Source organism: Furipterus horrens, unplaced genomic scaffold (genome assembly GCF_987537825.1).
Source record: "Furipterus horrens unplaced genomic scaffold, mFurHor1.1.pri manual_scaffold_6, whole genome shotgun sequence".
NCBI lineage: Eukaryota > Metazoa > Chordata > Mammalia > Chiroptera > Furipteridae > Furipterus > Furipterus horrens.
In genome coordinates this window covers 73,512,960-73,527,338 of record NW_028327176.1, presented here as the reverse complement: position 1 = coordinate 73,527,338, position 14,379 = coordinate 73,512,960, and positions in this window count along the sequence as shown.

Genomic DNA, 14,379 nt, shown 5'->3' with positions numbered 1-14,379 from the left:
AGTGAGGCATTTAACTTGTTTGTGGTGATGTTGATATTAACAAACCTACTGCTTCAGTCCTATAAAAGTATAGTACATACAATTACTATCTAGGTTTGTATAAGTGCATTCTATGATGTTTGCACATCAACAAAATGGACTAACCACACGTTTTTCAGGATGTACCCCCTAATTAATCTGCATGTGACTAGAGTTCTCAGTTTTGACAAACTCAAAAAGTCATGTAATCAACAATTCAACTCAAGTCTTGAGAATAGCCTGTTCTGGAAGGTTATATAAATGGAACTATGCTGTATAGAGCTTTTTGAGTTTGTCATCTTCCATTTCAAATTGATCCAAATAGTTGGATGTTTCAGTTCTTTGTACCATTCTTTTGCTGGGTGATATTTCACTGGAAGGCAGCATTGCAGTTTATTTATCCACTTATCAGTTAAAGACATTTGGGTAGTTTCCAGTTTAGAGTTACAAGAAATAAAGTCACTATAAAAATTTATGTACAGATTTTTGTGTGAACATAAATTTGCATTTCCCTTACATAAATACTTAGGAGTGGAATTGCTGGGTGGTGTGCTAAGTATATATTTAACAGTTCTTCATAGTAACTACCATTTTGCATTCCCACCTGAAATGTTTGAGAGTTCCAGTTGCTCAACATCCTTATTAGGACTGTACTGTTAAGTTTGCGTTTTATTTTATTTTAGTCACTCCAATAGGTGTACTGTGTTCTTTTTTATTTTAATTTACATTCACTAATGACTTATGGTTTTTGAGCATCTTTGCATTGACAAAAGTTCTTTATTACCTGTGTGATTGGCAAATCTTTCCTTTTAGACTGTATCATGTCTTTTCGATCTCTTATAGAATCTTTCACAGAACAGAAGTCATTAATTTCCATGAAGTCCAGTTTATGAAATTTTCGTTTTATTAGCCATGCTTTTAGAGTTGTAGCTAAGAACTCTTTGACAAAACCAAGGTCATAAAGATCGTCTTCAATTTTTCTTCCAGAAGTTTAATAGTTGGAGATTTTACATTTAGGTCTGTGGTCTATTTTGAGTTAATGCTTGTTGATGGCATGGGATATAGAGTCATTTTCTTTTTTGTTTTGCACAAACAGTTGTTCCTGCACCGTGGGTTGAAAAGACTGTCTCTTCTCATCAAAATCCCTCTACATTTTGTCAAAAATAAATTGACCTTGTATATGTGGTCTGTTTCCTAGTCTCTATTATGTGCTAATATGTCTACCCTTTCACCAGTACCTCACTGTCATGATTATTGTAGCTTTTTAGTAATTCCTAGAATGAAGAAGTTCATGTGGTCCAATTTTATTTTTATTTTTCAAAATTGTATTGCTCTTCTTACTCCCTTTCTTTGCCATCTAAATTTTAGAACGTGCTTGCTGGTCAGTTTCTCTTAAAAATCTTGCTGAGATGTTTTATTTTGAATTAATCTTAAATATACAGAAAAGTAAGTATAGTCTTTGTATGTTCTTCACCCAGTTTCTCTTAATGCTAACATGTTATATAGTCATATTACAGTTATCAAAACCAGGAAATTAACATTGGTACAATACAAAAACTTATGTGAATTTCATTAGTTTTTGTATCAATGTACTTTTTCCATTCTAGGATCCTATTTCACGTTGCATTTTGTTATTTCTCCTCAGACTGAAGTTTTTATTTCAATTGCATTGGATATTGAAATCAGTTTGGGAGAATTAATATCTTAACAATATTGAGTCTTCCAATCTATGAATGCAGTAGTAGCTCTCCATTTTTTAAAGCTTTCATTACTTTCAGCAAAGTGTTGTAGTTTTTAGCTTATATAATTATATTAGATTTATACCTCAGTATTTCTTTTATGTATATGTACATGTTATTGTAATAAATACTTTTTTAAACATTAAAATTCCAGTGTTAATTGCTAGGATAGGGAAATACCTTTTTAACATTTCAGTTGTGTTTTTATCTTTCTTGCAATAATAAAGCATAATATGCTGGAAATGTCGCGTATTTTATTCCATCTTCAGTATTAAAATGGCTACACAAAAATACACCGATTTTGATAAGTTTTTTTAAATGCACATTAATAGGACAGCTGTCACAATACAATCTAACAAAATTGTTTCAAATGAAGTTAAAGCTTACGAAGCACTGCTAGAGCCATCTTATGGGGGGAAAAAAACTTTGGGGCCAACCCAATATGAGTGAACAATTCATCTTTTATAAAAGCACTTAACAGAAAAAGAGAGTTAGATTACATATTGACCTAGTTTACTGAGATTTTAAAATCATGAATGGACATTGAATTTTGTCTTAATTATTTTATGCAGCTATTGAAATGACCATATGGTGTTTCTTCTTTAGTAAGGTGATAATATAAATTACATTGTTTTGAGTTTTGAATGTTGAACTGTAGAATTGCAGTGTTAAGATAAAAATCACTTGGTCAAGATGTATTATCCTTTTCCAAACATTGGCTGGATTCAATTTGCCAGTATTTTGCAGATGATTGTATGTCTACGTTCATGAGAAATACTGGCTTCTAGTTTTCTTGTGAAGTCTTTGTCTGGTATAGATATCAGGGTAATGCTAGACTCGTAAAATGAGGTGGGGAATGTCCTCTCTTCTGTACATTTGAAAGTTTATGTAGCTATATTATTTACTTATTTAATGGTTGGTATTAAATCCTTTTCTACCAGTGAAACCATCTGAGTTTGGGCCTTGCTTTTTTGGGTGGTGGGGGGAAGTGCCAAATTACTTTATTTGAATGAATGGTACAAATGAAAGGAGATATAAGTTGATGATTTTGTACAAGTTATAGGAAAGGTAAAGGTAACTCCCAACATGCAGGCACTGCTTTGGTGACCAGGGAAGTAACTCCTGTGGCTGTAGAAGACAGCCCAAGGCTTAGCTGTCTGTACTGTCTCGCAGAGTGTGCTTGTCAAAGAGACACTCTGCCACGGCAGATTGAGGGGCCCCCAACCTGCACAAGTTGGTTATGTGGTTACGTACTACTTTGATAGATTTCACCTCCTCATCTAGGTAGTGAGTCTCAATGAAGTCACACAAACTCACCAGAGCCTTGTCCAGAGTTTTTATTGGCATTTTATTATTTGGAATGATTGATTGACCACACAGTTGAACTCAATCTCCAGTGCCCTCCCCTCCCTGGATGTGGGGCTGATGGTACATGGCTCAAAGTCCTGGCCCTCTCATTACTTGGTTGGTCTTTCTTACATGGCTGGCCCCCATCCTGAGTCACCTTATTAGCATAAACTATGAGGTGTGGTCCTAGGGGCCCACTATGATAATCTCAGAAAATACTAAGAATTTAGAAGTTAACTCCCAGGAACCTGGGACAAAGGCCTGCCAAGTTCTTTATTACACAAACACACGCAGGACCCCTGGCTGCTGTGGCTCAGTGGATTGTGTGTCAGCCTGCGAGCCAAGTGTCGCTGGTTTAATTCCCAGTTAGGGCACATGACTCGGTTGCATGTCAGGTCCCCAGTTGGGGGAGGAAGTGAGAGGCAACCACACAGCAATGTTTCTCTCCCTCTTTTTCTCCTTTCCCCTCTCTCTAAAAATAAATAAATAAACTAAACAAACAAATAAATAAATAATTTAAAAACACACACACACACACACACACACAGCAATCAATGTGATAATGTTTCTTCAGTTATTCAAATAAAGTCCCAAATGTTAACACTGTACTTTAGACATTCAGAGAAGGAAAACTCTGACTCCAAAAAACCTCCGCTGCCTTGCGGCATACCTCTTCAGGGGAAAGGCTAAGGGAGTAAACCCCGACAGAAAATCCGGAGCCGGAGTCCCTAAGGCGGTTTGACGTTGTAGTCAACACCAGCAACTCCTGCGGCGCACCTGAAGCCAAGCTGTATTGACTCCGTCTTTCCCTTGGACCCTTCAGCTGCGAAGAGAGGGGGGGTCTGCTGCATGGGCAACAGCAGACCCTCCATATCACCCTGCCCAGGCTCTGCAGCTTCAGCTTCACTGGAGAGGACACTCCAGCGACATCGCAAGATGTCGATTCATCACGGGAGGAGACAGATACCGTGTCACTCCCGAGTCGGACTGCACAGCCATTCTCGGCGGTGCAGATAGACTCTTAAGAAGTTACACCATCGTCTCTCGAGACGGACGGCTGCCGACGACTTTAGACATTTCTCAACAAATAACTACAATATACCACTTCTGTTTACAGACCACTGGCAAGAACTTAAACATAGACCCAAGGGAGTCTGGAAATTGAAGTCCTTTTCCTGGTCAGCAATGGGCCCATCTAAAATTTGGAGATTCTACTACTAAAGAAGAAATGGAGTATAGGTGTTAACAGATGACCAGAAATCTGTGTCTCAAGACCCAAATACTCCAAAGCCATTTGGGACTGAGGTCCCATGCATGATATTCTCTGGGTCTCAGTTTTCTCTTCTGTTAGATGACGGACTTTCCACTTGTGGAAATAAATGAAGACCCTAAATGAGAAGAAAGAGACTATTTATTCAGAACTTGCTATAGCAAAGGATCAGCCACTATCTCCTGCTTTTGGCAGAGAATGAAAGGCATGCAGGGAGTAATAAAGCCTTATAATGAGTAAAAACAAAAGGGAAGCTTCAGGTATCCCCTAATTCCAGTTGTTGGCATGGGAACACTGGAGGGAGCAAGACAGCTTATGTAATTGGTTTGGGAGCATATTTAGCTTTCTATGGTTGGTCCTAGGTTGGAAGTGTGGGGCGGGGGTGGGAGATGTGGGAACTGTAAATAGGAGAACTAGTAGTCATTGACCAAGTTGTGGCTGTTGTGAGCTGACAGCCACAGAGGCCATGGTTTAGGTTTTAGATTGCTGGAAAGGTGCGGGTCAGAGTTCTATTGTCATATGTGGTATAGCCATTGTCCACCGGTATAGTAAGTCCCTCACTTCCTCCTTTTGGCCATTCTCTTGCCTGAGAGAGGCTGACCAATTTAGAGATCCAGATCTTTGCCACTTGGAGATTGTTCTGTTGTCCCACAGTAGACAATATCATGAGATCTTTCAGACTTTTTTTCCTCATCCAAGGATATATTTTTTATTGATTTTAGAGACAGGAAGGGGGAGAGAGAGAACATCAATGGGTTACTCTCATACATACCCCAACAAACCGGGGATTAAATCTGCAACTTAGGGACCAAAACCACAACCTTTTTTCTACATAGGATAATGCTCCAACCAACTGAGCCATCCAGCCAGGGCAATCGTTGGGATCTTTTATGTTGTACCATCATGGCACGCATCTGATGAGACAACAGTTGGGCAGAAGCATTGAGCCAGGTGTTTTTTAACACTTGTTATAGCACCTGTTCTGCCATGCCTGTTCCATGGATCCACATACAGTGAGAAGTAATAGCAATGGCCCAGATGCTACTGCAATTAGTCAATTACAAGTTTATGTGCCCTGGCTGAGTGGTTCGGTTGGTTGGAGTGTTGTCCTGTATACCAAAATGTTGTGGGTTCAATTCCCAGTCAGAGCACATACCTAGGTTGTGGGTTTGATCTCCAGTTGGGGCATGTACAAGAGGCAACTGATAGATATTTCTCTCTCTTAAATCAATAAACATATCTTCAAGTGAGGATTAAAAAAAAAAGAAGTTTATGCAATTGCCCATACCTACTTGTGCCAGTAAGCTGAGGCAGGTTTGCATATCTTCCAGAGGCAGTGATAGGTCTCTTACAGTATTTTTATTTTCCACCATTGAAAATACTGCTGAACGTTCACATGAAAAATGAGCCAGCGATTCCCCAAGGTAGCGTGCCTGAGTAATCAAGGGCGACCTTATTTTGGAGCTCGCGCCTGAGTTGGAATTTACAGCATTGGTGACTTGGAGTTACGATTTCTGTATATAGACAAGTCTTTGAATACTACTCCTAAACTGCATGAAGTTTTAGTCTGAGGAAAACAAGATGACTTGACTTGGCAGCAAGGAAGTAGAGCCCAGTAAGGGCACGTAGAGATCCAGGAAAACAAGTTGTTCATGATGAGATTGGAAACAAAGCCTATATTAGCTGTGTGACATATTTGGGTCCCTATTAGTTTCTTTCAAGTGACAACTCACCCATTACCCTGTGATACTTATTGAGTTCAAATTTAGAATTGCCTGGGATCTGATCTATAGATGGTAATAATTAGCTCTTTTTCTGGGAAAGAGAGATACTAGTCACAGATTGATTTGTTTTAAGATAATTTGTCCCTGTGGGTGCAAGTGGAAAAACCACTGGCTATAATTTCCTATAATTTCATTTAATGAGAGCAGAATTGTTCACATTCATTTATCATGGTGGTCTGGCAATGAATGGCATATCCAGCAGTTGGTAAGACTGAGAGCAGTGGCTAGTGTTTGGAATAATCTAAGAATGGGGTTACAATGAGTATGTTTGACCTAACAATTATAATAAAGAGGATAGAAAAGAAAAAAGGGACCATTATGATAGGTGGTGACAACCACGGATTCACAGAAATGAGAACAATAACTCTAGGCAAGCAGAGGGAAAAAAACAAAACAGGACTTTGGCACAGGTCTTGGTCTGATATAATATCTTGGGAAGAAGCTATCTACTATCTGAGGTGACCTATTTGTTCCAAAGTTCTCTGATGTGCATACGTCTGAAGATCAGTCGCTTCCAGATTATCTTGGAGAATTCTCAGTTTGAAGTGCTCCATTGAAGTAAGTTTCTAGTTGTGTTAATTTTGAACTTCTTCTTTAGTTGTGAAATGCATACTGAGAATGGACTACCTAGATTCTCACTGCTGTATTTGTTACCAGTACCTGATAAGGCCCCATACAATGAGGCTCAAGAGCAGTTTTTCTCTGATGTATCTTCCAATAGACAAAATCTCATGGCTGAGGATCATAAAGAGGCTTTTTAGAAAGATCCTGTGGGAAGGTTGTTCACCTGTTGATGACGGCACTGGGTCTAGTACATGAATCCCTTGCAATATTTTGCATGTCTGTATGCAGCAGGGTAGAGTTTAGTATTGAAAGCCAAATCAATCACTAAATAAGCAGGTCTTCTAGTTATCACTTCTTAGGGGGATAATTAATGCATCCTCAAGGGAGTGAACCACATGGTCATATGTGTTTCTGGCAGTACCTCTGGTCAGGGAGCTAGAGGGTTTCTGAAAGTTTTGCTAATTTTAAGTTAAGAATGTCATTGGTTCTTTCAGCCTTTCCAGAATATTGTAAATGGTAAAGGTAACATAGTTTTTGAGTAAGGGTTAGTATCTTATGGAGTTCTGTTATAATGGTTCCTGTAAAGTGTGTGTGCCCCGGCTGGAAACACAAAATAAAGAAGCTTTTAGTGAGTGTAAGGACTATAGCTTCTCAGCAATGAAATGCTTCATCCCATCCTGAAAACAGACTTAAAATAACTAAAACATATTAAAATTTCACAAAGGGTGAAAGCTAAACTTCACCTGAAGGTGGCCAAGGACCCTTGAGGCTTTTGTTCCTCTACATTTTTCCTAGAATTATGTTTACAGGTGAAAATGACCTAAAAATAACCTGCTAAAAATCGGTCTTTTAAAAGTTTATTTTACCAGTGTTAATTTAAAGTAGTCACCAATTTGTACCACAATAGGTAGTTTCACCCTTTAGCTGATAATCCATTTGAAGTCATCTGGCGCCACCAAGTGGCCATCTTGGGAGCACCAGAGATAACCTGAGTAAAAGGGTCCAATTGTGACCATGTTTTTCAGAATCAGGGGCTAACCACTGATATCTTATAATGGCCTCTTTGACTTCCTCTAGTTAGGATCCTCACCTTGGTTAAGGCTGCTTGCTTGGCATAATGATCTGCTAGGGCATTTCCTTTCACTTCATCTTATCATTTTTGCATGAGCCTCTGCATTCCTAAAAGCTACCGCTCTAGGAAGTAGGAGTGAATCTATGAGTTCCTTAGCTTTAGGCTATTTTTGGTGGGGAGTCTACCAGAGAGGTTAGGAAACCTTCTTTGTTTTGAAAGCATCTCAAACTCATGTACTGATCTCAAGTACATCTGTTATCCGTGCATATGCCTATTCTCTGGTCTTTGATTAGTTGACAAACTACATGAGGACTGTCTGGAAAGTCTAACCATTGTTAATCTAATGAACTATTTGCGTGACATCGATGTAACCTGGCAGCCATGGAGAATGGACTGGAATTCGAATGCATGAACAGTGACGACTTCACTGTACTAGTCAATGGGGGCGGCAGACATTGTTGAGTGAGCATGTGTACTGTGTGGCCATCGCATTCAAAATGAGCAAGTAGAGCAATGAATCTACATCAAATTTTACATTAAACTTGAACATTCCTTTGCGGAAACGATATGATTCAGAAGGCCACAGCTATGGGCAACTGGTGATTGGCAGCTTCATCACTACAACATGCCTGTTCACACATCACGTCTCATGCAGAAATTTTTGGCATGACATCAAATCACTCAGGTGACTCAACCTCCCTACAGCCCAGATTTGGCACCCTGTGACTTCTGGCTTTTCCCAAAACTGAAATCACCTTTGAAAGCAAAAAGATTTCAGACTGTTGATGAGATTCAGGAAAATACGATGGGGCAGCTGATGGCAATTGGGAGAATTGTGTGAGGTCCCAATGTGCGTAGTTTGAGGGGTACCAAGGCATCATTGTCTTGTGTACAATGTTTCTTGTATATTCTTCAATAAATGTCTGTCTTCCATAGTACGTGGCTGGATACTTTCTGGATAGGCCCCATATATATAGTAAGAGCAGAAAGTTCTACCATCTGGGCTGATTTTACCTCATGCAGAGGAGTGCATACTAAAAAAAATGTAAATTAGTAATAGCATATCCTGCTTGGTATCTTCCAGTTTCATTTTTGATATATGATTCATTAACAAAAAAATATTAGTTAGGAGTTTTTCATTGGAGTCTCTAATCAGACTGAGCATGGTACAGAAAGTTCCTTTACTGTGGAAAGACAATCATGAGGTTTTCCTGTTAAGAGCAGGTGAGTGGTAGGATTTGGGATGCCGCAGCAACATGCAGAAATGTGGGAGGGAGAGAGTAACGTTACCACAAGATGTTAATTAGTTGGCTTAAAGTGTAACACTATCTTTATTCACAGATGACATGATCTTATGTGTGTAGAAAGTCCTAAGAAATACACTGAAAACCTACTAAAATAAATGCGTTCAGCAAAGTTTCTGTGTACAGATCAATATACAAAAATCAATATTTCTCTACTTTATCCATAAAAGGAAAAAGTTGATAAATTAGATTTCAATAAAATTAAAACCTTTGCTTGGTTAAAGACTCTGTTAAAAGAATAAAAAGACAAGCTGCAAACTTGGAAGAAATATCTGCAAACAACCTGTCTGAAAATGTATTCATATCTGGAATAAATAAAGAACTTTCAAAATAATGGTAAAAGAAACCAAACAATCCAACTAAAGAGTGAGCAACCATTTCACCGAAAGGGACATACAGATGGCAAATAGGCACATGAAAAGAAGTTCAAAATCATTAGCTATGAATGAAACCATGATGTGATATCACTACACAACTATTAGAACAGCTAAAAAAATTTTTTTAAGTGATAATAGCAATTGCTACTGAGAATGCACAGGGACTAGATCTCTCACACATTCTGGTGGGAATATAAAATGGTATGGCCATTTGGAAAAGAGTTTGGCAGTTTCTTAAAAAAATTAACCTACACTTACCATACAGTCTAGCAGTCTCACTGTTTGGCATGCACCTCAGAGAAATGAAAGCATATGCTTATAGAAAACACGTACATAATGGGTATACACCCCAAAGTACTGAAAGCAGGGAGTCAAAAAGATATTTGTACACCCCCATGTTCATAGCAGCATTATCCAGAATAGCCAAGAGGTCTGTTGGCAGATGAACAGATAAACAAAATGTGTACATACATACAATGGAATATAATTCAGCCTTAAAAAGAGAAGGAAATTCAGACACATGCTTTGATGACATTATGCTAAGTGAAATACGCCAGTCACAAAAAGACAAAAATTATATGATTCCTCTTACATGAGGAACCTTGAGTAATCAAACTCAGAAAGCTAGAAAGTGGAGTGGTGGTTGCCAGAGACTGGAGAGAAAAACGAAGGGTGGAGGTTGCTGTTTAACAGGCACAAAGTGTCTGTTACGTAAGATGAAAGAGGTCTGGAGATGGATTTAGGTGATGGTTCTACAATGATATGGATGTTCTTAATGCCTCTGAACTGTACAGTTAAAAGTGGTTAAGATGATACATTTTATGTTATGTCTGTTTTGTCACAAATTTAAAAATTTAAATGTCAGAAAATGTATATGAATATTCATAGCAGCTTTATTTGAAATAGCCAAAAATTGGAGACAAACTAAATATTCTCCAATGGGTGAGTGGTTAAACCAAAAGGAAGAACCTACCGATGCATGCAACAACTTGGATGGACACCAAGGGCATTATGGAGAGTAAAAAAGCTAACATCCGAAGGCCACACACTGTAAGATTCTATTTATATCACATTCTCAAAATGGCAAATTTATAGAGATGGAGAACAGATTTAATGGTTGTCAAGGGTTAGGATGAAGAGAGGGAAGAGGGACTATAAAGGGCGATCACCAGGGATGTTGGTGGTGATAGAGCAGTTTTGTATCTTGATGGTGGTGGTTACAGAAATCTACATGTGATACAAATGGAAAGAGCTACATACACACACACCACAAATGAATGCATGTAAAACCGATAAAATCTAAATAAGCTCTGTGAATTGCACCAATGCCAATCCCCTGGTTTTGGTATTGTATGATGGTTCTGTTACCATCGGGTGCATGGGACCTTTCTGTACTAGTTTTGCAACTTTCTATGAATCTACAATTGTTTTAAAATAAAAAGTTAGAAGCAAATAAGAAACACACTAACCAAAACCTGAATGCTTGATCATGGGCCAGCAAGTTCTCATGTGACTTGAGCTGTCCATGATGAGCTGCCTGCTCCACCAGGTCATGAAGTTGGGTGCGCAGCAGCACTCCATCATCAAATGGAAGCAATTTATATGAATTTGGGTTCAAGCACATCCTAAAGGCACAAGTAATTGTGTGATTTCCTCATGACCACAGCCTCACTCCATGGGAAGTTCCCATGAACAGCTGCCTGGAGAAAACTCAAGTTCTGCTTGATATGCAGGTACCACTGAATGGGGACAGTGGTGAAGGGAAATCACCTCAGTGGAATGGCTTTTGAAGACTTGGTTATGGTGTTAGTTAGATGGTAACATGTTGTGTGCTGGGGCAAGGTCCTCCAGGATGCTAAATAAGCATCCAATATATAATGCTGATTCTCCTATAACTGGGATTATGGGTCCAGTTATCGAGAGCTGGGAATGGGAGTGCCTCCTCTCACTATTATCCCCAGTAATTGGCAAAAAATTTGTTTCCTGTCCCTGCTTATTTAGAGATCTTAGTTCCATATGGAATAATGCTTCTACCAGGTGGCACAAAAATGATTCCATCCAATTGGAAGTTGATATTGCCATCTGGCTACTTTTAACTACTCCTGCCACTGAAACAAAGAAAGGGTTTCTTCTGCCTGGGGTTATTGGTCGTGACTACCAAGGGGAAATTGGATTGCTGCTACACAATGATAAGCAGGAGTGTACATGGAATGCAAGAGATCCCCAGGTGACCACTTAGTACTCTCAAGTCCTGTAATTAAAGTTGGTGGAAAACTACAACAACTTAATCCAGGCAGAACTTCTAATGATCGAAGCTCTTCAAGAGTGAAGGTTTGGGTCAGGCCAACAGCAAGGAACCATGGCCAGTTGAGATGCTTGCTGAAGGCAAAGAGAACATGCAATGGGTTGAAGATGGTAATTATAGATATTAGCTATGATCACATAACCAGTTACAGAAATGAGATCATGATAGTTATTAGTTGCTAATTTTGATGTTTGTATAAAACAAAATATTTTGCTTACTTTCCTTCTCTTATCCCCTTAACAAGATATATTGATAATAGTCAATCTTTTTATCTCAGTATTTAAATTATAGGATATAAAAGGGGAGTATGAATCAGCCAGAGGGAAAATAAACATCACACAAGGACAAGAAAGCCTTTGAATCCTCTTTTGGGAAAAGGTGTTTTTGGTTGTCCACAGGGTAGTTGTATCATGCAAGGCAGAAGCGCAACCTTTTTCTTTATTTGAAGATTAAGTATGGTTTAAGGAGGTATATATTGGTACCAAGTTGAAAGGGATGGATTTTTATGACTATAAAATATGTCAACTTGGCTAGGTTGAATTACATGTCCTTATATGGTGACTGGATACCAAAGAGATTTAAGTGGAAGCCGCCAGTCCTCTTTAGGCCTTGATTGGACATCCCCAAAAACATCTCTCCAATGCAGTCTTCAAATATTTTTGTCCCTTTTTGTCTTTTCACCTTCTGAGACTCCCATTACTTGGATGTTGGAATGCCTGACATTGTCCCATCAGTCTTTGAGGCTCTGTTAATTTTTTTCAGTCTTTTTTCTGTTGTTTGCATTGGGTGATTTCTATTGTGAACCTTGAGAAAGAAGACATCTACTAAGAAGGGCTCCTGGTGGCTAACTGGGCTAATTTTTTTAAAAAATTATTTCTTTTTGTTGTTTATTTATTTTAGATAAAGGGGAAAGGAGAGAGGGAGCGAAACATCACTGTGTGGTTGCCTCTCACTCACACCCCCAACTGGGGACCTGATGTGCAACCTAGTCATGTGCCCTGACTCGCAATCGAACCAGTGACACTTGGCTCGCAGGCTGACGCACAATCCGCTGAGCCACAGCAGCCAGGGCTTGGGCTAATTTTTATTTTAAAAAATTACCTAGAGCCTAGCAGCCATTTCTGCACAGAGGTCCCTGTGCAAATAGTACTTCAGGAAGAAGCCTGTGCTGAACTGCCTGCCTACACAGTGTGGCTGCCATCTGAGCCATCTCTTAAAAAGGAGTTCCTAGAATCCTATTTCAACCAAGGCTTTCCTAATCCAATTGGAGCTGCATAGCTCCAACCAACCAGAATGACTCTATTCTGGCCAAGCAGGGCAGTGCCTTTTGGACCAATAAAACTTCGAGGATTTGGAGTCCTCATTTGCATGGCGACAGACCAATCAGGAACCAGGAAGGGGCCTTCTGTCCTATAAAGCAGCCCTCCTCTGACTCTGGGGATACATTTTCCCTTTCCACCAAATCCTGGAGAGTGCATTTCCCTCACCGAGCCAAAACACCAAAAATGTCTCACCAGAGCAGAGCACTATCTAGCCAGAGAAGGGCCTGGCTCCAGTGCTGCCTGACAACCATGCTGTCTCAGGAGCTAAGTTTCCTTCTTCACCACACTCCAAATTGAGGATTCCTGTTGGCTTTGCGCAAACAACTGTAAATTGACACCATGCAACCTCTTTTCAAGGTCACTGGTTTTCTCCTCTGCCTCCTGAGGCCTTATACCACTCTGTTGATCAAAATAGCGGTAGCTCAGCCTGAATTCAAGGTAGGGGGCGTAAACTCCATTCCTTGACAAAGGATGACATGCAACTACAGGAAGAGAAGGAAGTTTTGGGGGCCACATTTGCAGGCATCCTATCATACATGAATTATTTAATTAGGCAGCAGTTCTCCCGCTATAAACTAGCTCTGTGATGTTTCCCAAACCCTTACCAGCACTAGGAGTGATCAGTGTCTTTCCTTTTAAATAGGCCAATTTGATATGCTAAAAGCCTATTTTAAATGGGATGCACTATAAAACAGGCAAGAGTGAAACCGGTGGTTTCGTTCAGCGAAGTTAAAATAGTAGTAGATGGCGGAACTGTATCAATCTTGATAATCTCGGACTCTGACTTGTCACTATTTTTGTTTTCATATATGTTTGAACATTTTACACTAAGTTTGAAAGCCGCAGGTCTGTCTGAGCAGCATTCCTAGCTTCCTACAAAATGTCAGTGTTTTTCCCTTTCTGGGTAGTTGGGTCATAGTGGCATGCCCAGATGAAGCCATGCCCAGGTGAGTAAAAACTGTGGCCCAGATCTGGGATACAGGTGTGTGGCGAAACAGAATCATATTAAAGCTAATGATCTTCAGAGCGCTACTGGAGTGGTATGAACGACACCTCCATACTCCTCGTCCTTCTTACCCCATGGACCTCCACTCACACTTTCCCCCTGACGCCTGTACCTCGCCCACATGGATGGAGGGAGGGTCCCCGAGCCCAGCACGCATTGGCGGGAGGAGGTGATCACCGGCCCCTGCCCTTCGCTTTGGAGATCCGGCTAGTCCCGCCCCCTCCCGCGAGGGAACGCGGACCTGCCTTAGTCCCAATCCTAGGCGGCGGCC